Source organism: Caloenas nicobarica, chromosome 9 (genome assembly GCF_036013445.1).
Source record: "Caloenas nicobarica isolate bCalNic1 chromosome 9, bCalNic1.hap1, whole genome shotgun sequence".
Classification (NCBI taxonomy): Eukaryota; Metazoa; Chordata; class Aves; order Columbiformes; family Columbidae; genus Caloenas; species Caloenas nicobarica.
In genome coordinates this window covers 24,043,381-24,070,366 of record NC_088253.1, presented here as the reverse complement: position 1 = coordinate 24,070,366, position 26,986 = coordinate 24,043,381, and the positions used below count along the sequence as shown (strand labels likewise).

At 50.4% G+C, this 26,986-nt stretch overlaps 1 long non-coding RNA gene across 1 annotated transcript in view; it reads right to left on the bottom strand.

The window, feature by feature from the left end:
* Window positions 1-362: 362 nt before the first annotated feature.
* Window positions 363-26,986, bottom strand: part of LOC135991844 (uncharacterized) — a 246,174-nt gene continuing 219,550 nt past the window's right edge. Inside the window, exon 3 of the long non-coding RNA XR_010606609.1 lies at window positions 363-470. This is a non-coding gene — a long non-coding RNA (uncharacterized LOC135991844). The remainder of the gene's footprint in view (window positions 471-26,986) is intronic.

The following is a 26,986-nucleotide window of genomic DNA, read 5'->3' as shown; positions in this document are numbered from 1 at the left end:
GGTATTGGTTCAAAAATATCCCCCCCGCAAAGAAAAGTAAGTTCTTTTTCAAAAAATGCCTTTCCATTCACCTTACTGCATTGAAAATAAGATGAGCCAACATTGCTGACCAGCAAGTCAGGTGCTAAAAAAGCCACAGAGCCCTTCGAAGCAAGAGCAAGCAAACCCAGCAGCTCGGCAGAGGAGAAACGGCACAAAGAGCTGCCGGATCCTGGCCGGAGAACAGTGTGGGTGCCTACATGTAATGACATCTCTTTTAGCCCAGATTATTGACATGACACATCTCAGGAGGGCTACCAAGACAAAAATCACTTCTCCAAGGCTTCAGAAAATTAGGTTCTAGAAGATTTCCCTACCTCAGTATGGAAATGCAAAGGTGATGTCGTGAGATTCAGCGTCAACGAGTGGAGTAGGGGAGATGGTTCCTATTCGGACTGGAAAAAGGTCGTACAAACTGTCCAGGTCGATGCCTGCAAATGAAAGAATATGAGGTACATTAGGAATCGTGAAGAACTTGGAATAATGCACCACAGAATCAGAAATTCATTTACAGCACTGAGTTGTTAGTATCTTTTTACCTGTGTTCAGCTCCAGCCAACACCCGCAAGCGTGGCAGCCCTCCTGCAGCTGGCCGCTGGCCGCTGGCCGCGCGCCTCTGTGTGGGACCGGTACCTGTGTTCTATGCACGGACACTGCACCTCCGCGGGCGCTTGCCAGCTGCCTGGCTGCATCCAGGCAAGACTGCAGCAGCTTTATTTAGGTGGCCTTGCCAATGGAAAACCTACAAGTTTATCTGTACCATGGACTCTGACTCGTCCATCAGCAAAGACACAAGTTCTACGGTCTTATTTTTCTGTTTTAACCACTGCAGCTCAGTACCGGTTCTCCCACAACAAGCAGGGGAGTGGATGCATATGGAAGGAAAACAAACACAATGAAGAGCTGGGAGAAACAGTTCAGTTCACAAGAAGCCTCCTGCGTCCCACAGAGCAGCGTCACTACGGGTGCACGGCCTGGGGCTGGCACGCAGCCCACGCCAGCGCGCCTCGGCTCTGCCGCTGCCGGGGGGTTCCCGCTGCGGTCGCACCGCTGCAGCTGGCAGGAATTTGTGAACGGGAATTACAGAAGCCTCGTGAAACACTCTTTGGCCCTCCTCAGTTTGTTACTCCTCTCTCTACCTTCTTCTACACTTGAATGCATTTACCATTTTCCTTCTCAGAAAGAGCCTTGTTTGACCACTCAAATATCAGCCTTGGTCTTGGATGGCATCTGGCAGGGAGAAAAAGCCATGGAACTCAAACATGGGCTTGAGAGAGAAATCCTGCCCAGCTGATGGTCATGTTGTCACGGGGTCACTCTGCAGCTGGGACTCCAGCCTGCTGGTGTGCAAACCCGCTACTCTGCAAACCCACCAGTATGCAAATCCGCCCGTCTGCAAACCCACCACTCTGCAAACCTGCCGGTCTGCAAACCTGCCGGTGTGCAAACCCGCCGGTATGCAAACCTGCCAGTCTGCAAACCCACCGATCTGCAAACCCACCGGTGTGCAAACCTGCCGGTCTGCAAACCCGCTACTCTGCAAACCCACCAGTGTGCAAACCTGCCACTCTGCAAACCAGCCGGTGTGCAAACCTGCCACTCTGCAAACCCACCGATCTGCAAACCTGCCACTCTGCAAACCCGCCACTCTGCAAACCTGCCGGTGTGCAAACCCGCCGGTGTGCAAACCCACCGATGTGCAAACCCACCGGTGTGCAAACCCGCCACTCTGCAAACCCGCTGGTGTGCAAACCTGCCAGTCTGCAAACCCGCAGAGCTGGGGCGGTAACGAGGCGCCTCTAACGATGCTCCTGCCCACCTCCACTGTGGGAGCTCCCGCCTGGAAGCGAGCGGTGCACAACTATGGGACATGAACTTGTCTGAGACACAACAGGTGAGCGGTAAAACGGCACGGATTCAACACTTGGTTTAAACATGAACAACAGAAAAAGTAAGCTATTTGAAAGGAAAAATACACTTTCAGAAAAATGGAAGTTGTTTCCAAACAATGAAAATAGAACAGGATATAAATCCAGCAAGCTAAATGCAGAGCCATCATAAGGCAAGCCAAAATAGGTCCCAAGAACAATTTAACAATTAGGTATGAGAGCTAATAAAAACTTTTCCAACACAAAAGCAGGAAGCCTGTCAGTCACCTAGCACAGCTGATGGATGATCAAGGCGTAAAGGGAGGAATTAAGAAAGATAAGGACACAGCAGCAAAATTAAATTAATTCTTTGCACTGATGTTCACTATGGAGGAGGTCAGGAAGGTTCATACACCAGAGCAACAAATCACCAGGGGCAGACAGTGCTCCCTCAAGGCTTTTAACAGAGCTCAAACACGAAATTGCTGAACTTTCTTCCTTCCTTTGTATCAGAGGATCGGAAGGTGAAAAATCTTTAAAACAGGCTTTAGGAGCGATCGTGGGAATTACGGACCAGAAAGTCAGATTTCCAGAACATGCAAAATGGTAGAAAACTGTCGACCAATCTGAATTGGAAGAGATGAGTAAACACAGTGTCTTGGGGAGGAGTCTCAAAGCCAAGAGAGAATTTATACGTATAGATCTGTTGTCTGATGGAGGAAACAGCCCTTCTAATATGGGAGATTTGGGCTGATACAGTGGAATCAGATTTTCTAAAAGCTCTTCTAGAACATCGCTCACTAAAGGTTCTTAAGGAAACTAAACTGTCATGGAGTAAGGAGGATTAATCTTCCTGCAAACTCCCGATAAAAAGATAGGGAAGAAAGGGTACAAACACAACGTTAGCGAGGGAGGGGAGCTGTGCTGCTTCAGCATACTCATAAATAACCTGGAGAGAGCAGATAGCGAGGTGGCACGCAGATAATGAAGTTAACACGCAGAGTTTTTCAGGGAAGTCGAGTTTAAAACTAATGGAGAAGAGTTCCTGAAAAACCTCACAGAGTTCAGTGACTGGGAGATAAAATGCAAGTGTGGACCCTGGTTGAAGAGGATCCTGGTTTTAAGTAGGTATTTTACATCTGCCTTTTTTTAAAGACACATATTTGTGTGCTTTAGTAAACAGGCTGACTTGGGGAACGACTTGATACTGGTATCATTTGGACTAGTGGGAGGGGAAAGGTTAAGTCCTAAGTCTTTTATATATATATATATATATATATATATATATATATATATATATATATATATATATGCTTTTTTTTGTTTTTTAACGTAGAATAGCATTCCCCATCCTGGGGGAATCTTTAGGGGAAGAGCAGAGGAACAGAAAGAGAAAGCTTCTGATTTTGGCCATGTAACAACATTAATTACTTGGACTTTGGCAGATATTTTGAGGACAGATTCCCCCAGTCCCTGCAGTGGTACTGGAGGTGAGACAGTCCTGTTGCTGCCCCCAGGTTAGTTACAGGAGAACACGACTCCGTCCTCTGATCCTCTGACAGACTAGATGAAAGAAGAACTTGTTTTTTCCTCAAGGCTCTGCCATGGATGGGATGGCTTTGGCAGAACGGGAGCAACACCTCCCGCTTGGGGGATCATGCTCCACACGTGGCTGCGAGGTGAAGTGCCCGTGGGCCTGGGCCGGGGCCGCTGAAGCCGCGCTGCCGCCCCCGGGCTCCGCGGAGATGCGAGTGTCCCGGGGTGACCCCGCGAGCAGCCCCCGCGCGCCTCCCGCAGCCGGCGGGACGGGGGGGCAGAAAGGGAGAAACGGCTCTGACTCCCACCACAAAACGCTCTTTTTCCAGAACGGGTTCTGGTGGCCGTGAGGCCTGTCCCTCTGCAGGGCCCTGGCTGCTCCTCCCTGGCAGGGGAATCCCCTTGCCCTGGTGCGATAGCCGCGGCACCTTCCCCGCAGCAGCTGAGCCACTGTACGGCCAACACACAGCACCTGACACCGCCGACACTCAATTAAACCCGAGGCTGCCTCGGCAGCACGGGAGCCAAGCGCGTGGCGAGGCGGGCGGGAGGCGGCTGCCCAGGCGCCTGCCCGGGCCGGCAGCACGGCGGGCAGCACCGCCGCGGGGCGCGGGCAGCGGCGGGGGCCGCGCTCTCAGCAGCGGCGCCGGTTTTGTCCTGCCGCATGCACACATACTGAGGCTGCTTGTTTTCGTCTGATCACAATTAGCACCGTGCTAAATTCCTCGTGCCCCGCACTAATTCAGGAGGATGGGCATGTCACACCCTGCCAAGAATTACAGCCGGCCGCTGTCAAGACGGAGGCATGCCTACCCTTTCATTAAGCTTTTGTTTCAAAAGAGAGAGCTTGGGGAATCTCCTTTATTGTCAGAAATTCCCGTGGAGGTGCCGGAGGGTGCAGAGGCCGTGAGGTTTGGCCTGAAGGATGCCGGGGGAGGGCTGTGTGAAAGCACGGCAACGCAGGGGATTGGTGCTGCGGTCCCTGATCCGTCATGGCTAACTGGCACATTTAGAAAAACCCGCTGCCTCCAAGAGGCTGAAAACCCAGCACCGCAGCGGCGCTGCGAAGCTGGCGCTGGGCGCCGTGTGGGCGCCGCGGAGCGGGGTGGGAGCGCTGAGCCGCAGACGAGCAGGACGAGGCACACGGCTGAACACTGCGCCCACAGCCCACCCGCTGCACGGCCACCGTTAAACCAAATCTTCTTGGGGCAGGGTTACACCCCGATTGCACTTGTCTGACCACAGGCAATGTCATTCTGAAAACCCGAGATGAAAACAGAAAAAAACCTATTGCCTCTGTTAATACCCTCTATCCGATGGGCTCTGCTACCCAGCAGCCACTCCTGTGCGCCATCAGCTCCCCGCGGAGCCGCCTTCTCCCCGCGCGCAGGAGCGGACACTGGAGGGAGGGTCGGAGGGTCCCCAGCGACCGCCGCGCGTCCCCCTGCAGAGCAGGCCAGGCGGGGTGAGAACGTGCTCCCTGCCACCTTCTTGTCTTCATTGTCACAGGAACATTGCTCCTCCTGTGGGCTGGGGGTGCCGTGATAAAAGACTGAAACGCCAGCCACAAATTCTGTCCGTTAAGCTGGAGACGTTCCTAACATTTTTGGGTGGTGATCCCCACGTGCCTGATGATGGCCAACATCCGTCACAGCCTCAGCAGTCTGGCTTTGGAAGAGCACTGAACTCCTAAAACTGGCCTGTCTGCAGTATCAACGCCATTGTAACCTGTGTAAAACTGCAGTAATTCACTGAGTACATGGAGGATGTTGTGTATTACCGAATTTGTCAGATTAGCAGTATGAGAGCAAACTGGTCAAATCCAACAAAACAATGCTTCACAAAATGCAATTTAACTTATTTTCTTAATTGCTGGCTGATTCCTATTTACGCTAATTCATAACAAATTATGAACTGTTATTACGTAATTGGTAAAACGACAATAACACTTCAGTAATCCTAGAGGGGGTTGGGTTTAGTTTTGTTTTCACACTCCATCGCTTCTGTAGGTAGGCACACATGCGGCTGGACCCGTGTTCCCGTGTGACCCACACAGAGACATCGACGTGCCGTCGATTTCAGTGCCCAGCCTTGCTCCGCGCAGCAAAGACTGACGGTACTGAGCGCCGGCATCGCTCAGTGAGGAGCCGTGGCAGGGACGCGGAGCCCCGCGCGGAGGCCGGCGGGACGCGGGCAGGTGCCAGCGCTGCTCTGTTGGCCGAGTCCTCCCACAAACACCGGCCCGGATCGGGGCTCCTCTGGGTCACATCCTGCTCCGCTTCCCCACAACACTTGGATGGCTTGGAAAGAGGACGGACGGACAAAGAGACCCCGTTGGCACCTCCGGGATGAAAGCCACCAGTACAGCATTGCAGCGGGACATCTAATTACTTTTAAACCCTGGCTTTTATCTCTTAGTGTGCATAGCTAATGGAGCCTGACCGAGAGAGCAGGTTGGGTCTGCACTTGACTTCCAGAACTGGGCATTTGATCTGTAATTGTTTTTCAATGATTGTATCTTTTTCCGTGTTATTGCTTTACATGGCTAGGTTTTGTACAATATTGAAAATCAATAAAAGTGCATGAAAAAAATGTTTACCCACCCCCCGCAGAAGTTAAATGACGTTGTTAGGATTCTGGCACGGCTGTTGGAAAGCAGCTAGCCTGTGCTCTGGGCCGGCTGGGGTTACCTGCGCCAGCCTCGCCACACCGGCCAGCGCCGCGGCTGGAGGGTGAGCCGCCGCGCTCGGCTGCCTGCTCTGAGCAAGCCCAGGTGGTGTCACCTCCGTTGCCATAGCCGCTTGGGCTGACATGGAGGACGGCAGAGCTGGAGGGACGGTGACTCTCCCCACCAGCACGGCGTGGCTCGCCTGCTCCGGCTCCGGCACGGCTGGCCAGCGCCGTGCATGGTAACACGCTCACAAACGTCCAGTGCCACCAGCAGCGCTGCTTTTTTAATCTCTTTGCTTATACAACAAATCCAAGTAGAACAGAAGTAGAAAAACCCCACAGCAATCTACTTACTTTCAACTCAGATTAGGATTGGGATACAGATGCTACGTGAGGTAATGAGCAGGATGAGCTGAGAACAGGGGAGCTCCTTAAGGAGCTGAAGGGATTCACTGGGGTGCCTGGCAGGACCGATGTCCTTGAGCGGCCACGCAGAGCTAAAGGTGGAGACAAATCTGCCGCAGCCTTAAGCAGCAAAACCAGCCAGAGGTGCCGTGTCCAGAGAACGGGACAATGGGACAGGCAGCTGGAAACGCACAGTGACACCAGCACACCCGCACGGGGTCACGCTGACCCAGCCCGGGTCCCGCCTCAGCACGCCTGCATACAGACACGCCAAATAACTGTTCCGTGTTGGTCTGATGACTGATCGTAAAACTGAAGCCTGAAATAAGTATTTCATATACAATGGAAACATTTATATTCCCGAAACAAAACTAAAAAATACTATTGGTTTGATAAGAATATTTTGTTTGATGCAAGCAAAATCTTCGATTTCAGACTGTGGGGTTTTTTTAAATTACAGTTCTTTTTCAAAAGAAAACCATTTTAAACAAAACACAGACAACATTTTCATTTTTCTGTTTTTTCTAAAATATCTTCACTTTTCTTCAACTTTCTGTCAGTTTAAGGAAGCTTTGCAAACTTTTAAACATGTTTTTTTTCTGAAAGTAATCTATTTCATGCATGTCCTGAGTCACTGCGTGAGACTCTGTCCCCCCGGTGACACAGGGAGAGGTGATCTGCGTTCCACGCACAGTTGATGGAGAACTTTCCCATCCTGCCAAGTTGTGCTAGGAGAAGCACAGCTGGCTGTTAGCGCTTCATTTACAAATATGATATGTATCCAAACTCACCACACGCGTGAGGAAAGGCGAACCCCCAGCGTACAGAGCGCAGGGCACGGGCGCTGCCGGCAGCGCCGCGTCCCCGGGTCCCAGCGCCGCACACGTCCTCCCAAACGGTCTGCTGGGAACACGCACACGGGTTCCTGAACTTCCCATCAGTTGGTCACATTAGCCTGCTGATGGATCTGGCTCCACAGCTTGGAATTCTTCAGGAATTCAAGCCTTACAGAAACATACCACTTAGCTTTATTACAGTCTAATAATGATTTTAAATAACTTCGTAATATGTTCTATAATCTTTTTTTAAAGTGCACGTTATTGTACTGTCACGGTTTCATTCAGTCTGTAACAGCGCAGTCAAAGCAACAGATTGGAAGGTAAACACAAGGGAGAAGGTGCAGGGTGCGAAGTGGCCCCTTTCCCAGGTTTAGAACTTGCTTTTCCAAACTGCCAGCCGCTCTGCAGACAAGCCATACTAATTGTGGGACAATCTGTGTACTCTTAAACTAAAATATTTTTAAGTTAAAGCAATGCATAAATTATTTATTCATTTGTATTTGCATTTAAATAGTTGAAAGATGTCCAAATTAACTGCTCTGAAAATTGTTCCAAAGTTTCCCCCTAGGCTGTGACCTTGTGGCCAAGTATAATCTCAAAGCAAATTGGAAGAAGGGTTTATAACTAAAACGTCAAATGGCTCTGAATGTGCTTTGCTTCAGAGAATCAACTTATTCTTTTGCAAACTCAGCTGAGTGTTCAGTTTGAGGCCCAAAGCTTGGTTTTCAGGCATGGGTTTTCCACCAAGTTCCCCAAATCTAGTGTTGACGACTCAAGACTTTGTTGGAGAGGTTTTGTCTTGTGCTCCTTGGTGGTTTCCTTCCAGCTCCTGCCTGCGGGCTCACCCCACAACAGCAGCAGCTCAGCCTTCGGTGTAAAACCACTTCTAATGCTCACGGTTGTGCTGAAAAGCATTAAGTGTTAGAGACCAGAATACAAATGAAAATGGCAACTGCATTACTTGTAATAATCTATACATTATTGTGTCAACTCTGAGATTCAGGGAGCTCAACTCACGGCCATAAGACCGTATTATTAATATTTCACGTCACCTCGAACGTCACCCACACCTACAACCACTCCTGCACCCACCCAGGGCACCGGGCACTGAGCACAGAACCAAGCACTGTTTTGTTATGGTTCCTGTGGTAAGTTTAGCTGCATGAACATGCCTCTTCCTTGGTCAGAAATCTGGTTTCTGCAAATATACAGAAGATTAATTCATTACGCTGTCCCTCACAAGGAAAACTGCTGAGAGGGAAGAGCAGAAGCACAGGCACCACTCCAAGATCTCAGCCACAGTGAAGTGTCAGGAACCAGCAAGGAAGGTGTTTCCTGACCACGTGTGTCCTGATACCAGTCGCCCCAAGATGCCCCCGAGATAAGGGGGAGCTCCTGTGCCCATGACTGTGCTCCTTTGGGGAACAGAATGAAGAAAACAGATACAAAAGAGAACTCCTAACTGTACAGAAGAGGACAAAAGACTTTAGCTGTCAAACCTTCAGTGGAATAGACACGTAATTAAAGTAGCAAAGAGGTTTGTTTTATTTAATATTTACTTAAAATTAATAGTAAAATTCAGTCTGTCTAAGCCAAGAGAGCGGGATGTACTTGGGGTGTGGGTCTCTAGCACAGCAACCAACTCAACACCTGAGCTCTGAGCATCTGCTCTTTGAACGGCTCTTCAAGCCTGCAGACTTCCAAGGCAGGGACTGTCTCAGGATTTTGGCCCCACACTGGTTTGACCTGCAGAACTGGCTCACGGCACGCTGTGAAAAACCTCCCACGTCCTTGCTGGAGCTCTGGGCAGGGGTGTCAGCCCCGCGAGCCCCGAGCCGCCCGCTCCAGGTGGGGGTTCGGCACAGGAGAAGGAGCCGTCGCTGCCGGAGCTGCGCTGGAACACAAACCACCTTGCCCCGCACCTTACGACACATTGGAAACCATGCTGCTGAAACAGGGTGAAAAAGAGCTGACGTGCTGTGCGCGGTGTAATTGCCGTTTCTTTTATATGATTATAAGACTCTGTAATTCTTTAAAAAAACCTCAGAGAGAACAACCAAGTCCTCCCTCTCCCAAAACACTCACTTGTCAATTTATATAAAACAAAACCAATTTACTAACAAATGCAAAAACATTAAAATAGAGAACTAAAAAGCACATTAAGCATTTCAGCTACCTGTAAATAAAGTATCAGTTAAAAAAATGAAGGTTAAAAAAAAATATTAAACACCAGTCAAGAAAACATGAAGTGACTGGTAATTTCTCTGGCACAGGAGGTTGGCAAGAAGAACATGAGAAGTACTGGACAATCCCAATGGATGGCACTTGGGGACAGCACTAAAAGACAGCACTACCACAGCCTCTGTTGCCCCCCTAGCTCCTCCCCATTGCCAGGTCTCTGGCTTAGAGTCCTCTGCAAACTGGAATCTCTGTTCCAATCCCCTCTCCTGGCTCAGGGGCAGCGCATGCTGGAAGCACAGAAAATAAACAGATTTTGTCAGGGAACGCCTGAGAGTTGGGACGGAGGGTGGGGACAGAGGGGAGCAGCACTCTGCGACCAAAAGCCCTTAAACTCCTCCCAGAGGACGCCCGAGCAGATGCACATCTCGGGACAAGGGGGCCCCGCCGTCCCCCCGGCCCTGCGCAGAGCAGCGCGCAATAACAGCGCCCACCTGCTTCTGCATCCTTCCCTGGGAAGCCACGCATTGCTCTCATTTCAATATTCCCCAGTTCTTGTGTTTTCCCCCCGTGGCCGCAGCTCCCGCGCAGCCGCGCGCCCCGGCCGAGGCTCCTCCACGGCCACCGCGGCGGGGTATTGCACACAAAGCAGGCACCGAGAGCACAGATTATGTGTTCCGTATCTCGCCGGCTCATGCAGTGCGTATATATCTTCTGTAAATAACCCTCAGTTTTCACATGGATTATTTAGACTTTCTGATGAAACTGCAGAAATGTCAATGCGGCGCCTGAGCGCCCAATCAGGCGGGCGCTGCCTGACCCCTGCCCGCTCCTCTCCAGCGCCGCCGCTATTATCTTCAAGGGGAAAAACCCTCCTTGTCTCTTGTTATACCTTTTTTTATGAGCTAGGATTCTGTTAATAACGACTCCATGTTACATAAAACAGATACATTAATGTCACTGAGTCCCAAAAGTACTGAATCAAGCTGACTCCTTCAGAAAGGAAGAAAGTAATAGATACAAGCAAGGGGAAGCCTTAATAAGAGCGCAGAGCCTAAGGACGGGGAGAGCTCCACCAGATCGCTTTCTCCTTCCTATTTGAAACCGGGTATTTAAAGGGCCATGTGGCTGGAGAAGATCAGAGTCCTGGCGAGATGACTGTGAGCACAGCATCAAAGGGAGCAAATCAAAGGTGATTTTAGGCGGTGCTGCAGAGGCACGCTCAGCCCGCTGCACCGCCTGCTCCTCCGCTGCTAATGGGGACAGAGCATGGAGAGCCTCGGCAGCCCCGCACCCTGCACTCACCTTCCATCGCCGGAACAAAAGCGCTGGCCTGGACCAACAGTTTTGGAGAATGAAGTTGCCTGGACTCAGTTCAGAGGAAAAAGTAGCCAACGCTTGGATCTATGCATGTGGCTGAGATTATTTTTATTCCTCTACAGCTGGAGCAGATGTTACCATTAAAAGCAACACCCAGTTACTGTTGGTGCTAGACAAATATTAAAATAAAACAAGGTCTCTGATCAGAGGTACGAAGATCTTTAGCGGCAAAACTTTAATATCTGAACATTTCAGACAAGCAAAGCCAGGCCAGCCTGGCCAAGGCCAGCTGGCCCAGCAGTGCCGCGCTCAGAGGCACTGCCAGAGCTCACACAGATGCACGGGGTCAAAAAACCGGGAATTACGTCCAGGGAACAAGAAAATGGATTAATAAATGTGTAAGTAGTCGCAAGTAGTTTATAGGAAAGGAAACCGCCATGAAAATCTAAGTCATGTTTGCTGAATCTTGTTTGGCCAGGCATTGGGGCTTTTGCCACCAGATGCGGACACAGCAGATATTTTGATTCCCACCTTGATGAACTTGGGAAAGGGTAAAACGTTAAGGCCAAGACAAGGCACACAAACAGATGCAGCATCTTTTGTAGAGCGGCACCCACTAACACAGCAGGGTGAACTTGGCCCAGGGAAAACGCGAGGAGAAAATGAGGAGCCCTGTGCAGCCCTGGCCTGGGGCTCCAGAACGGTGAAATCAGGGCAACAACAGCGGCCACGACACCTGCGACCTCCAGACCAGCTCAGGAGTCACCTCCCCTGCACGGGTAACAACAGGGGAGAATCTAAAGTCACGGTAAAGGTCCGAGCCACACACTTTTGTCTCCTCCTTTCACCTGGCGCCTCGAGCCTGGAGAGCACAGCACGCTGCGGGCTTCCCGTACGCAACAGTCCACATACACACACACATATATACACACACACACGGCGGGTGAGCTGGTGACCAAGTGGAGCCAATAACACCCAAGACACGTGGCTGTTGAGGAAGGGAGGAAGGGGGCAAAGGAGCCCGCAGGAGGGGGCTCCTCGGGAAGCCTTTCTCGGGCTCCATCCAGCAGCTGCTGCTCGGCCACGCGCAGGAAACACCTCTCGCGACAGATGGAGCTTGCGCAACAGCCCTGGGCCAGCGCTCAAGTGCCCTTAGACTCATCTGTGCAAACAAATCCACATTCAGCTCCCTAGCAGAGACCCTCCAGAGCATTAGATCCATTAAAATTTGTATTTCGCAATTACTTCAGTTTACTTTGCTTCTTTTCTGGGTTTTATGCTAAATTACATGGATGGAGGATCAAGCTGCACTTAAAAAAATCTATTTTTTTCTGGGTTGTGCCACTGTCAAAACAGATTTTAAATCATGTGATGCAATCACCATTTTGATTGATAGGTTCACTGTAGACCAACCTCTGCACGTTTAACAGAGCAAAATCTGACTTAATCTACTAATTTCTAATTTCACGTAAATAAAGTACACGACACATTAGCTATTTTCCTTAATTCTCTACTGTAAGATGCTCAAACCGCGATGAGGTTTGTGGTTCTGCAGCGTACCATAATACAGCACCTACCACCAATTCCTTCCAGCAATTTGGTGAAAAAGTTACCATCTCTGTGTCTCTCTTCCTAATTCATAAAATGGACGTACCAATTTTGATCTCAGAAGTGGTAAGAGGATTAATTTGTGAACAACCAGAAGCATAATGTAAGTGCTAGGTGCAATTATTTTAAGTGCTAAATATCTCATGATGATGGCAGGTAGGAGTACGACAGCAATGAGACTGCAAATTCTGTTGTTTTTTTTTTATTATTATTGTATAGACAATGCTAGCCCACAAAGTACACCAGGCATCTTCCAGATCAGAAGAAAATGCGATCCCTACTCTGAAAGTGCCTAATCTAAAAATTCAAAGATGAAAACAGGTAAAGAAACTCAGGATACAAAGGAATCTATGTAGTGACAGGTCCCAGCCTGTTATTTTAATTAAAAAGATGCAAAATCCTTCCTTTTGCCTCTTTCAGCCCTCTCACCCAGGCTCTCGAGACTGGGAATCCAACAGATCCAGCCCAAATGTGCTTCCAGAGACCCACGTGTGTCCTACCCACAGGGCCCCTTGAATTCAGAGGCTTCGTGTGACTTACAGGGCGCAAATTAAGGAAAAATCTCACAAGGCTGGACCCCTCCGCACCTGCATACGTGTGCAGTTTGAGAAATGCGTCTGCTGCCCTGAACAGAGTCTTTCTCAGAGGAGCCTGGCATGGCCTCGGATGGACCATCAAATCCTCTGAGCCAAACCCTGAAAAACGTTACTTTATCAATGATTAGCGAGCGAGACGGCAGAGTCATGCTAGTTTAAATCTTCAAGAGTTTCACCAGGGGTTAGAGATCCCACCTGTCCCCTTCCCAATGCCCCTAGTCCTTCCCGCTGGCTCTGCCCCAAACCCGAGGCAAACGCCTCCCGGCGCAGCCACCGCGCTCCGCTCCCCGAGCGCCCCCGGAGCCCAGTGGATATTCCTTCAGATGTCTAACAAGCGTTGAACACAACCGAGGTTTAGAGAGAGACAGAAATCAATACCGCAGCTTCCACTAGTCACGCTGAGGGATTAGCCGTCCCAAGGAACAGCACAGACGGCTGAATAGGAGAAGCATGACTCCGAATACCGCCAGAGGTTTACGAAGCCGGGAGCAGCCTCTGGCCCTGCCAGCCCCGCTGGCCGGAGGCAAGGCGGGCGCTGGGGACACCGGGGCCGGACCGGCGCGGATGTGGCAGCCGGGGAGGGGCCATCGGCGTCCAAGCCGTCATGCCGAGCGGCCACCGGTGTGTTCCAGACCTCCACCGCGGCTGGGTGACAGATTTTGGCTCCAGAGCCTGAAAGGGAACAACGCCAAGAGCACCAAAAGCCAGGGAAGGCAGGTGGTGCGGGTGAGACTCACAGGCAAGGAGCTGAACCCGCCACTGCCAACCAGATTCCTCACAGCGTGCAAGGAGAGGGAGACGACACGGAGAACCGGTTGGCTCGTACCATTGCCAAAGGAGGCCCACAAACCCCTAACGGTGAGAGGGACGGGAGCCTGTGCCACTGCTGGCGAGCACCTCTGTCTCCAGAAATCCAAACCCCCTTTGCTCTGGGGGTGCTGCACGAAGCATCTACGTTTGACGGGCAGAGGCTGGGTTAGGACAAGCACCCAAACAGCAAAGTTGTTTGGAGCTTAGCTAACGTCATGGGGTTTTCTGTGGGTTTCTGAGTTGAGCACCTATTGCTCTCGCCTTCGTTTTGGTTGCTGTGTCAGGACTCCAAGAGCTGCACATAAAAGTCTTCTTCTGTCTTTAAATTGTCACAAGTGAGAAAACAGGGACTACAGAGGAGAGGAAGGGAGAAGCGATGTTCAGAGAGCCTGCAAGGTTTCTAACGAGTCACCAGTAATATATTTGCACAGTTTGAGAGAGGTCTTCAATGACCTCTGAAGTTTCTAACCTTCCTGAAGCTGACAGCGCAGCACAAGGTTTCTAGGAACAGCGAGCGGATAAACGCTCAAACCCGCTCCCAGAGCCCACGCAGGCACAGTCACAGTCTGCCTCCCTGCCCGGGCAGCACCACTGATTGTCCACGAGACTTGCAATGTCATTCTGTGAAAGCAGATGAGTTCTTTACAATCCAAATTTCACCCAGAGTGAGAGAAGAGCAATGACATAACAGAGGTGTAGAAGAGCAGACAAAGTTCAAGTAATATGCAGAAAAATGCCTCAAGGTAATTTTCAGCCACAAGCCTCAATAAAGGATTATATTTTTTTTATTTAGCTTTCTGATTTTTCTCATGTGAGTTAACAGAGGGGAAAAAAGGTGTAAATACTTCTCAATATGCCAGCTGAACAGTTTCAGCACTACAGAAGAGTAGGAAGATGCCCTCTTCTACATATGTCCCTGAAAATAAGCCCCATTTATGGTCTGAACACTTCTATTGTTTTATCTTTCATAACTATTCATGTTTGTCTTTCCTGATGTCCAACAATGAAGAGGAGAGATGATGTGGAGCCACATACTGCCAAAGACGCTCACAGAATTTCCCCTGCATGTCAGAATGCTCTCTGGTCCCCAGGTACTCACATGTATTTACCATGACTAGGTTTAAATCCGTGACCCAGAACGGGTCTGTACCCTGTGGCCTGGTCATGCAGGACCATCGGAGAACGAGCGTGAACTGCAGCTCAAAGCATCAGAACTGCTTCAGATTGGCTCCATTTTAGGAGAATCTGGTAGTTTTGAATGTGCTAACCAATTATTTGGAGAAACAGCCTCACAGTAGACATGGTGGAAGGGGATCAGGAACATGCCTGTGACCGCAAACGCCATCCACGAGCCGGGCAGTCACCTCCTGTGGTGCAGACTGGCACAGCCACACACACTGGCACAGCCACACGCACAGTGGCACAGCCACACACACACTGGCACAGCCACACACACACTGGCACAGCCACACGCATAGTGGCACAGCCACACACACACTGGCACAGCCACACGCACTGGCACAGCCACACGCACAGTGGCACAGCCACACGCACTGGCACAGCCACAGACACAGTGGCACAACCACACACACAGTGGCACAACCACACACACACTGGCACAGCCACACGCACTGGCACAGCCACAGACACAGTGGCACAGCCACACACACAGTGGCACAGCCACACGCACTGGCACAGCCACACACACAGTGGCACAGCCACACACACAGTGGCACAACCACACACACACTGGCACAGCCACACGCACTGGCACAGCCACAGACACAGTGGCACAGCCACACACACAGTGGCACAGCCACACGCACTGGCACAGCCACACACACAGTGGCACAGCCACACACACAGTGGCACAACCACACACACACTGGCACAGCCACACGCACTGGCACAGCCACAGACACAGTGGCACAGCCACACGCACTGGCACAGCCACACGCACAGTGGCACAACCACACGCACTGGCACAGCCACACGCACAGTGGCACAGCCACACACACAGTGGCACAACCACACGCACGTCTGCCAGGTGCGCGGCTGATCACCAGAACCTGCTCTTTTGCCCCAGAACCGCTGGCAGAAGCTGTGCTACCAGCCCACCCTCACCCTGCAGGCCTTCTGCTCTGAGCTGGGCCAGTGGCGGCACGGGGGCACCACGGTGTTTCCATCTGGCACCGGCAAGCCCGGCAGCCGCCTGCCCAGGGCCGGGAGCAGGACAGCCCCGGCCCTCCCTGCCCCGACCTGCGGGCTCCGGCCGCTGCCCCAGCCGGGGCTCATCGCTGGGGCTGACACCAGCTCCAGCACAGGAATGCATCGCTCCGGCTGCCCCAGCCGGGGCTCATCGCTGGGGCTGACACCAGCTCCAGCATGGGAATGCATCGCTCCGGCTGCCCCAGCCGGGGCTCATCGCTGGGGGCTCAGACCAGCTCCAGCACGGGAATGCATCGCTCCGGCTGCCCCAGCCGGGGCTCATCGCTGGGGGCTCAGACCAGCTCCAGCACGGGAATGCATCGCTCCGGCTGCCCCAGCCGGGGCTCATCGCTGGGGCTGACACCAGCTCCAGCACGGGAATGCATCGCTCCGGCTGCCCCAGCCGGGGCTCATCGCTGGGGCTGAGATCAGGCTCACCAAACCAGCAATCTGCCCCATCCCCACCCCTGCTTCTCCCACATTCACCTAAAATATGAGCGCGTGTGCTCGTCCCCCCAGAGCTTGTGCTCCCAGTAACCGCCCATCCCCTCTGTCCAGCGCTCCCCACCCAGGGCAGCGTGTCGCGGCGGTTTGCCGGTCACGGTCGCAGGCCCAGCCTGCCGTGCAGCCCGTGGCCCTGCGAGTCCCCGGGGAGAGCAGCCGGGCTGCCCGCGAGGAGCCGCCTCCTGCCAGGAGCTGCCTGACCCCCTCACCGGCAGCGCCATAAATCTGCCCCACCTGATGGGAGATGGGCTTTTTAGGATCTCTCATGGTGCTTGGAGGTAGCACTTCTATGAACTCCATGCCACAATAAATAATGCTACCTGCAATATGTCTTTGGGAACGTGTCAGCAGCGGCTGTCCTGCCATGAATTTTTATTCTTTTGCCGTCTGGAAGATAGATTCCAGATACAGCGTTTCCCCGCACTTAGTGTCAAATCTCTTTACCCCTTTGCCCCGGCAGAATGACAGGGACCACAAATAAAATAAAATAATAAAAAAGAAGCATAGGAAAAATGGCCTGAGAGCAGAGGGAAAGCACTAAACTCACCTCTCTCTGCAGTTGAGCAGCTCCAGAGATGACAGCGGTGACTATGGGCAGGGGCAATTTGGAATCGGAAGAAGGTAATTTTTGTGCACTGCAGATAAGACTTCTGCAGGATTCCACAGAAAGGAGTGCAAAGATAAAATTGCTATAAAGAGCATAATGCACGTAGAACCACAAGACAGGAGAATGTGGGTATGTGTGCCATCCCAAACTGCTGTGCCACAGATGGGGAAATAATGTACTGACCCCAATAAAGTAAGAGGTTTCTAATGAAAGAACCTTTCTCACTATAGATAAAAAGGTCACACAGAAAGGCTAATGAAATGGCCTAAATATTTGCAAATCTTGCACTGCAGATCTGATATCAAGGTTAGAGTGCAAAAGGAAGAATGCTGTAACAATTACCAACAGGAATCCCCTGAAAAAAGAATTTGCAGTTGGCATGAGAATCTTGTAATGGTCATTTGGGTTGCGGCAAGCGAGCGTCAGCGCAGCCCGGGTCGGGGGTAGGGGTGGTTAAGCGCTTGGTTAACGAGCTGGACGTGCACAGACACCTTTGGCGAGTCTGCGGGAGGAGCTGGCGCAGCAGAGGGTTGTGCTGCTGTTCGGAGGGACCTCAGAGGGGCCAAGAGGAACGTGGGGTTCAGCAGAGGAACGAGCCCGTCCTGCCCCCGCGGGGAGCAGCCCCAGGCGCCAGGACACGGCAGAAGGACACGGGGCTCCTGGGACACCGGGCTGAGCAGCAGCCAGCAGGGAGCCCCGCGGCAGAGCCCGGCACGCCTGGGCCACGCCAGCAGGGACATGGCCGCGGGGACACCATCCTCCCCGTCCGGAGTACCGGGACCAGTGCTGGGCACCCAGCGCAGACAGCGACGGACCCGCCGGCTGGAGGGGCCGATCTCCTTCCAGCCCCCGTCCCCTGTGACCTGTCTGAGCAATCCAGGTGCTACTGTCTGGTTACCACATACAACAACTCAGGAAACTACCCTTAAGACTACAAAATACTTTAAAAAACCCAGGCAGGTAAAATATTATTAGCTGTACAATTCAGTTGGGAATAAGAGAAATATCTGCTCAAACAACAGTATAACAGCAGGAAAAACTCTGTAAAAAGATAAACAGTTCCAACTAGATAGGAGTTCACATTGCACAATTTGTTTTCCTCTCAGTTTCCCTCTTCTAGCTCAATGCCTATATAAAACCAAAATAATGACTCTCTTCCACTTCTGAACACTGTCTGGGCTGCGGTACAATCTCATCTTAATTTGAAGACATTATTTTACTTTCTTCCTTTACTCTGATTAATTCACCTCGTTTCACATCCCTTACGTCTAAAAGATATCAGGACGAGCACTCCAGTATCTTCACATTAATATGCACATGCCAGTTATAACATAGTATGTTAAAGACATTGCTGTTCCACCATTAAGTCACCATTGTCCCGTCTTCAAGCAAAGTCAGAATATATCGCTGCCGTACGAAACGTTCCCTCCAGCACATGTGCTTCCCAGTTCACTCGAACGTGATGGCACCGTACCTCAAACACAGCTGCCCGGCTGCCTTAACGTCTGTCCTCTTCCTGCTCCCACCTTTGAAAAGGACCCTTAAACACCAGAATTGAAACAGTTAAATGTGTGTTTCTGAGAGCAGTCGTACAAAACAAGCCAGCCCAGATCTCTCGTCCCCCAAAGATGTTGAGCAACTGCTTTTGCCACACAGCAGAGCTGAAGTGGAGGAGATTTACAAGGTCATTGACAAATGGAAGTATTGATTGAGTATTAAAGTGTCTTGTGATTAATACAGCCTTCGAAGTAATTAGTGCAGAAGATCTCTTATATCTCCCCATGTTTAAATAATGTATCTGTGAACATGCAGGCCCCCTGTCAATCACCCTGGCTGAGGCCAAACATCATCTCACCTGATAACTCATTTGGAAACGGGGCTTCCTGCCTGCTGAACCGCTTTCAGCAACAGCAACTCTCCCCTAATTGCCTGGGGTGACCTATATTTAGAGCCTTGCCGTTCAGTGGGGGGCTAGAAAGGAAGAGAGCTGGAAAAATGCTAAAGCACGCTATTCCGACAATGGTAAAAACCCTGGAGAAATAGCAGAGGCGCTGAACAGAGCGGGCTGAGCGACCGCGGCAGAACGCGCGCGCGGCAGAACGCGTGACCGCGGAAAAACGCGCGACCGCGGCAGAACGCGTGACCGCGGCAGAATGCGCGACCGCGGCAGAACGCGTGACCGCAGCAAAACGCGCGACCGCGGCAGAACGCGCGCGCGGCAGAACGCGTGACCGCGGAAAAACGCGCGACCGCGGAAAAACGCGCGACCGCGGCAGAACGCGTGACCGCGGCAGAACGCGCGCGCGGCGGCCGCTCCCCGGACGCGCTGCCCCATGGCTGCTGCGGCCGCACCAGCTCCACGCACGCTGCCCTGACAGGACGGAGGCTTTCCATAGAGCACTCGATGGTAAAACTGGGAATCATGGAACTACCGCTTGGTTTTTAATTCGAAAAAATAGGTAAGCGAAGATGGACACAATTTCTCCCAGGTATCCTCAGTTTTTATGGAGAAAGACATGTTCAACCACTACTTTTCAAGCTATATCTGCATCTGGCTCACTAACAGATCCCAGAAATCTATGATTAGAATTTCTATGATTAGAATAATAGCAAGCAGGGCTGGAAAATACCTCAGAAAGTCACTAAATTGATCTTTCTACCCACAGGCAGAATCAATTACATGTAAGCATCCCAGAATCCCGGTACCCTAGATGGGAAGGCTGGGTCATGTTAATCTAGTAGCAGACTGGTTGTAAGCTCTTGAGCAATTTGCACCATCTGCATCCTCACTCCTTTCCCACTCCCTGGGACCAACAGGCTCACAGCAAAGTTTAACTGGTGTAGAGGTACGGGACTGAAGGAATAAGAACAACTCACATTCTAAAAGAAAAAAAATATGTTCCAAAACCAGAAGATCTTCAGCATAAAGTAGATAATGGGAAACGAAAAAGAGGGTAGAAATGTGTAGGAGGTACAGAAGCACCAGGGAAGGGGGACAAAGACAAACAATATGCACAAACTCAAAAAGCTTACGTTTTGGGAACATTATTGCTCATTTATTTCCCTTTTTTTGCAGCTACTTAAGGATTTCTTTTGTTTGTTTGTTATTCTATAGCAGAATATAATACCTAGATTAAAAAATATACACAAGAACATGCTGAGAAGAGGATTATAAAAAGACCTACAAAGTCGCTCTGCGGGCAGGTCGGGCTGTCAGCAGTTACTAGAACCGTGCCGGAGTTTTCTGGAGCAAGCTGGTGTTCCCCGGTCACCCGGATCTGGGAGGTGCGTGCTCTGCACTAAGTGCCACTTCAGCTAAACAAGCAGCTTTACACCTTCTGGTGCTTTTTGGAGTCTACGAAGCACCAGGTACTCATCTGATGTCTTCTTGATCTCTTTCCTGCCATTTTCTTTAAACAATTGTAATCACGGGGTTTGTCTGAAGCACACTTAGAGATTGTTAAACATTTACTGCTCATTGGGTAAGTAAGGCTCTGGGAAACAGTTTCCTTCAAACTCATTCATTTCTGAACTGCTATTTGATTCCAGTTCAGCAAAAGCGAAGAGCGGAACTGCAACCCTACTATCCATCTCAATCTCTCTTACGTTTCCTCTAGCAGAGACTGAGGTCTGGTGTAAAACACAGAAACACGGCAGTTTTACAGAAACGTTGCTCGCTGGTGCCCGCTGCCCCGCGCGGGGCGGCGGCTGGTGGGCAGAGCAGCCCTGCTTTGGGACCACCGCACCCGCACGGCACCCGCACCCACGCAGCACCCGCAGCCCTGCTTTGGGACCACCGCACCCACGCAGCACCCACAGCCCTGCTTCGGGACCACCGCACCCGCAGCCCTGCTTTGGGACCACTGCACCCGCAGCCCTGCTTTGGGACCACCGCACCCGCGCGGCACCCGCAGCCCTGCTTTGGGACCACCGCACCCGCAGCCCGCACCTGCCACCGCACAGCCGACTTCCAGCCATTAAAATATGCAACGTATGGGAGTTAACCACTCGCATTCTACATAATCGAATCAGAGCAATTCCTAAACTAAAGTAGAGAGGTAAAAAGAAGGAAAAATCCTTCTTCCTGGAAAACAGTGGAAGAAATCCAAACCTGGGACTTGTGGCTTTTTCTTTAGACAAAGCCCTAGAAATATTCTCCCGTCCTTAGTGCTAATCTCACTTCCTTTTTTCTTGCACCTGATAATGTTCCATAACTCATAAGTCTCTCTTCCTTCCCCTCTTACAAGTTTATTTATTATTACTATTTTACCAGCTATTGGTTCAACACACTCCACTCAAATATTCATCATTTAGTTCTCTGGGTAAACCGTATTTAATCAGCACAGGAGAGAAAACAGCATAATTACAGATGCCGGATGCCATTCCACTCAGAAGAAATGAAAGGCTGTCTGAAGCGGCCCAGTGGCGCCTGTGCTGCGGCATCGCCAGCGCCGTCACCCCGGGGGTGGCCGTGGGGCAAAGGCGCCTGCTGGCACCCCCAACCCCGGGACAGCGAGCGGCAGAGAGGAGACAGGGAGAACCTACAAAGGATAATCACGGAACATCAGAATTTGTCATAATGAAGCTAGGAAATGCTTTTTTTTTTTTTTTTTTGAGAATATGATAAGCCAAACTCCTACATTAATTACGGTGCAGAAAAACAAGGTTGCTATGCAGAGATGTCGTGGTTGCAAATAAATCCTGCCCGCAAAAGTATTCTCTTGAGAGCAAGGCCAAAGGCAGTGCGGGCTGCATGGCTGGCAGCTGGACGAGCCGTGCTGTGGCAGGCCGAGCCGTGCTGCGGCAGGACGAGCCGTGCTGCGGCAGCCGGGGCTTCGGCAGTGCAGGGGCTCGGCTGCCGCGGGTGCTCGGCCTGCCCGGCACCGAGCTTTACCAGGCTGCACAGCAACGGTTCAACACCAAAACGCAGGGCAGAGGACGTCCACCCGAATCACCAACCTGGGGTTGTGCCTAGTCCACTTTGCACCAATTGTAGTACTTCTGTGTAATGAGGGTTTTTTTAAGGTAAATAATTCTATTTTAGTAATACTAATGGACAAATTCTTTACTGATCGATAAAGACCAAAAAGTTATTACAGCAACAAAGATGCAAATAGCTTCTTAAAGTTGCCTGGAGAGGGACAGTCTTGTCCAGCTGGCACTGAACCACCTAAACCCTGACAGCACCCTCATGTCCAGTACCCCAGCTTACCCCAGTCACGGCATAAAACGCTACAGGAGACATTCTACCTGAGGATGCTTCTGATTTATCACTTGACATCGGCGCTCAGAAACGACTGCCCAGGTTCAGACAGAACAATGGCCAGAAAGGCTGAGTGTTGTATTTTATTTATTATTTATTTTTTGCTAATAATACATCTGAGGTTTAGATAAGTAACTAAGAGGAAGGAGAGCTCCTTCTAGTCCATCCTGCTGCCGACAATTAAGAAACCTCAAAGTAATTTTTGAAAATGTCAGCGTCTCATTTAGCAAACGGATAAATAATGAATGAAGCATAATCACTGTCCTGTGCTGGTGGTACAGCTTCGCGGTGTCATTAGTAAACTAACGGTATAATATCTTCGTGTCACAGTTTAATTATATCTTGTAATTAGTTTCAGCAATGGATTGCACAGAGTCAGGCCCCCTGAGCTAAACAAAAGGTAATAGAACTTTCAGAGTCCTCGCATAAATCAATTATGAAAGTGTCCTGTGTTATTTGAGGCTTGTTTGCTGTAATTTTATGCACAAAGAAGAAATGATCCCTGCTGCCTATGGAGGGCGATTCACCTCACCCATTGCCCGCTTAAACGAGCCGATGTGCCCCAGGAGCAGGAGCCTGTGCGCGGAACGGCCCGTGCGGCCGGGGAGGTGGTGCTACGGTTTTGCTGTCGTCACTGGTGCGCTAGAGGCTGGTGCTGTAGTTTGGCATTTTACAGGTATTATTTGTGTAATCCTGTGTCCAAAGCTGTATATTGCTGCATCTCTGTTCACCACCCTGGGACGACCACGCCACCATTCAGACAACACCTACACCTTCCTTCTGCCTCTTCTTCACCCACAGCGTGAAAAAAATCCCCCGTGCGAGACGTCTGGTCGCTGGTTTGCACTCACACAGCAAGACAAGCCACCAGCACAGGTTCCTGGCCCAGGGACCACCATCCTCCTACAAACACACTTGGGTTAGTCCTTTCTCCTGCCTCATTTCCGCTCTTACTCATTTGCTGCCGCAGGAAGGAATCAAGCAGAAGAGGGCCATGTTGGGAACAGATCTGTACAGGCTGAAGGGTCCGCTGAGGTTACGTAACTGTAATTGTAATTGCAGCAGATCAAAATCTTTGCTGCCACCCTGCCGGCTGGTGCTCAAGCTCTGGAAATTCTAGAGAAGACGCTCTTTTCTTAAGAGCTCTTTACAGCGCACCGGGAGCGTGTGCATATAGAAACTGCAGACACAAAGCCCTGTGCCTGTACAGTGGCTGCGAACGATCTCCACTACCCCAGCCTACAACTTCTCACATAGTTTCAGGGGAAAAAAGAGTTGCACTACTGGAATTAAATGTATAAAATAATGTTTCGCAGTTCAGGCTTAATAGCTGTATATTATTTGCATATTTTTTCCACAGTCTTCTTAAGAGCACTACATCTTCTATTACCATTTCTCTATATACTGATGCACACACATGGCTCCCACTGCTCTGTGTCTGAGTGCCTGGATCATTTGTCTTTCCATGTTCCTCCTCTGCCCCCACTGCTTGGTGTTGGAAGCTACCTGTGTTACATGGGATGGAGCAGGAGGAAGAAAAATAATTAAAAAAGCGCCAACCTCACAGTGTGTCTAATTTTGGCCTACTGAGATCTCCCGACGGCAAAAAGGCTGAAGGCAGAAGCAAAGGGCTGTGCGCGGGTCACCCCCTGCCAGCCGGGGTGTCTGGGCCCCTCCTGCGCGCAGCAGAGAAGCGTGCAGAGCAGCCCGCCGGGTGCAGGACGCGGCACCCTCTGCGTTCCGATCGCCCTGGGTCCGCGTTCAAAGCCCTCATCGAGTCCGTCTCGAAAGTGAACCTAGTGGCATGCTGGCCTTCCTGTTTATATAGCAACTTACAGGTTTAAACGAAAACCTGCTTGATAAAGCAGCCTGAATCCTCATATTGTGAGCCCTTCAGCAAATTTAACAAAAGAAAAAGCACTGACTAGAAAAAAAGGGGAAAAAAAAGTCCACTCCTCGGAGCGGTGCTGCAATCCGGCTGGTTGCTATGGCGACATGATGACTTGTTCACATGGCAACATACCTTAGGTCCACTATTAAAATGATGAGAGTAAACTGGGCTGCACGGAGCAGAGCATCCTGTGCGCACAACCCTCCCCGGCAGCGGGGAGAGGAAAGAGGAGAGAGGAGAGAGGAGAGGAGAGAGGAGAGAGGAGAGAGGAGAGAGGAGAGAGGAGAGAGGAGAGAGGAGAGGAGAGAGGAGAGAGGAGAGAGGAGAGCTGGGAGGAGAACAAGCGGCTTCGGTGGGCAGTGGAGAAGGAAGAGGGACAAACAGAGTTCTAGATCTGTATCTGAGTGACAGCTACGCAGATAACAAATTAAATGTTGCTTTGGTATAAAATCTGCCTTTATAAGCTAAAGGCTGTTTTCCACACATCAGTAACGTGCTCCAGAGGGCACTGAACTCTTTGGACGTGACCTCTAGTGAGCACTGGCAAAAAAAATAGGTGGGGGAAGGGGGAAAAAAATCACTGGAGATCCTATCAACACAAAACTAATCGTGTTAAAAATAAAACCTAAGAAATAGCTGCTACAGCAGTGAGATGCAATCACGTAGTTTGTCATTTACATTAAAATCCTAAACAACTAGCAAGTGGTAAATTGTGCAACATCTACTTAGTCAGAATAAATACCCAAGATTGAAAACCATACATCCTCATTGCAATATTATTGGTGTGTTTTCCGCAATTCTTTTAATTTTAACAGATTTAAGCATCTCTTTCTGATAGCACAGAAAACTGTGATACTGTTGGGGAAGTCAACACAGAGTTGTCCCTCATTTAGATGAAGGACAGGATGAATCTCCTTGGTTTATGAAGCATCTACATTGCACAACAGACACGAGAAGTCTCTGAAAATACAAAACATGAGGAAAAAAAATACCTTTAATACAGATTCTATTTTAGCTTTGCCACCTTTCTTTTATGAGTCCCCACAGAAGGCAGCCGCAGTCCCCGTTCCCCTCCGCCTGCGCGGCCCTGCCCGGTGCCCGGCCCGCGGAGCGGCCGCAGGCCCCGCGACTTGCGCGGCTGTGCCGGCGGAGGAGGGCTCCTTCCATGTCTGTCGCTGATGAAACAATAGCTTTGTCCCCCTCCCGAAACACAGTGAACGATAACTGCCTCATAGGGACGGTAAACTGTACGTGGAAAAAAAAGAAAAGAAACCTTCTGGTGTCTATCAAGCTATGATGACAGCTGCACTCATGTTTCCTCCTGAGGACCAAAATAACTACAAAGTGCATGAAATCATTAAGCCCATGAAAATCCCAGAGGTAGGCTTGGGCTAAACCTCACGATTTCCCAACCAAAAGGCATCAAAGAACGATCCCTCACAGTTCATTTGCCGTTTCCCGCTGCCCTGCACACCCCCGTGTCGGTGAAGTTCGGCCGCGCTCGGGGAGCGCGGAGCTCCGGGTGAGGGTTCCCTGCCCGGCGGCAGCCACGGGCGGGCGGGAGAGGACGGCGGCTGGAGAGCCCCAGGTGGGACGAAACGCCTTTCAGCGCATCTGCACTTGTGCACCGCCACACCTGCGCGCTCCCAGGGTGCGGGAGCTCCCCCAAACAAGGGAATCTGTGGTTTCAAGGTAAAGTCAATACCGTATTTTGCATGAGTCAATGTGACAGTCCTTGCGGGAGCACAGGTGATCAGGTCCTGCTCGGGCAGGAGACTCGGAAGGCAACTTCCTCGACTGCAGATGAGGTCTCGTCTTTATTCATAGTACTATTTAGTTGATAAACTAAATAGTTCAAATGAACTTCGAATTTTTCAGTGTGATGCAATGCTTTAATCAGACCTGCAATTTGGCGTTCAGTACAGAAAGTTGTAGAGTAGAAATTACGGCTATATCTGAACCAAAAAATCCAAAAGCAAAGAACAGACTTCATATTTCCATTTTGTAAAGACTGATAGCTACCTGTAGAAAATACACCGGCAGTATTTTTTTCAATTGGTCTAATTCATAGACTTCCAAAGTAGGCACAGAAAGTCTTTTGCAGTGCTTCTCTTCCCTCATCTCCTGCTCTACCCCTGGCATATTCAGAGATGATTTGCTTCTTTCCACTTTTCAGTGGTTCAGCACACACCTACCTAATCCCTCCTTTAAAATAGTTGCTTCTACAAATTGTGATAATCTTACTATTCTTAAAAAAATCAGTTCCTATAAAGAGCAGAGAAATAGAATCAAGTTCACTGATTCCTAAACTTTTCATTATAAATCTAATTTTAGAAACAAGATTTATCCGAAGGATAAATCAAGGAAGAATTTCAGCCACTTGTAAGAACTTCATTAACGGAAAAGGAACCTGAAGGTTCACCAGTGAGACAACAGGTGTTTAAACAATTCCTTCTACCTACGTTCTCACGTCGACTTTATTTTCAAGTTTCACTCAATGATGGAGTTGTTTCTCAGCTCCTTGTGTGCTTAGCCATTTAATTAAAGCAATCCATATTGAATTCATGTCCAGATGCCTTGACCAGCAGAGCCAGCTCCTCATTGGCATGCCAGCTGCTCAAAGAAGAGCACGGCCCCTTGCATA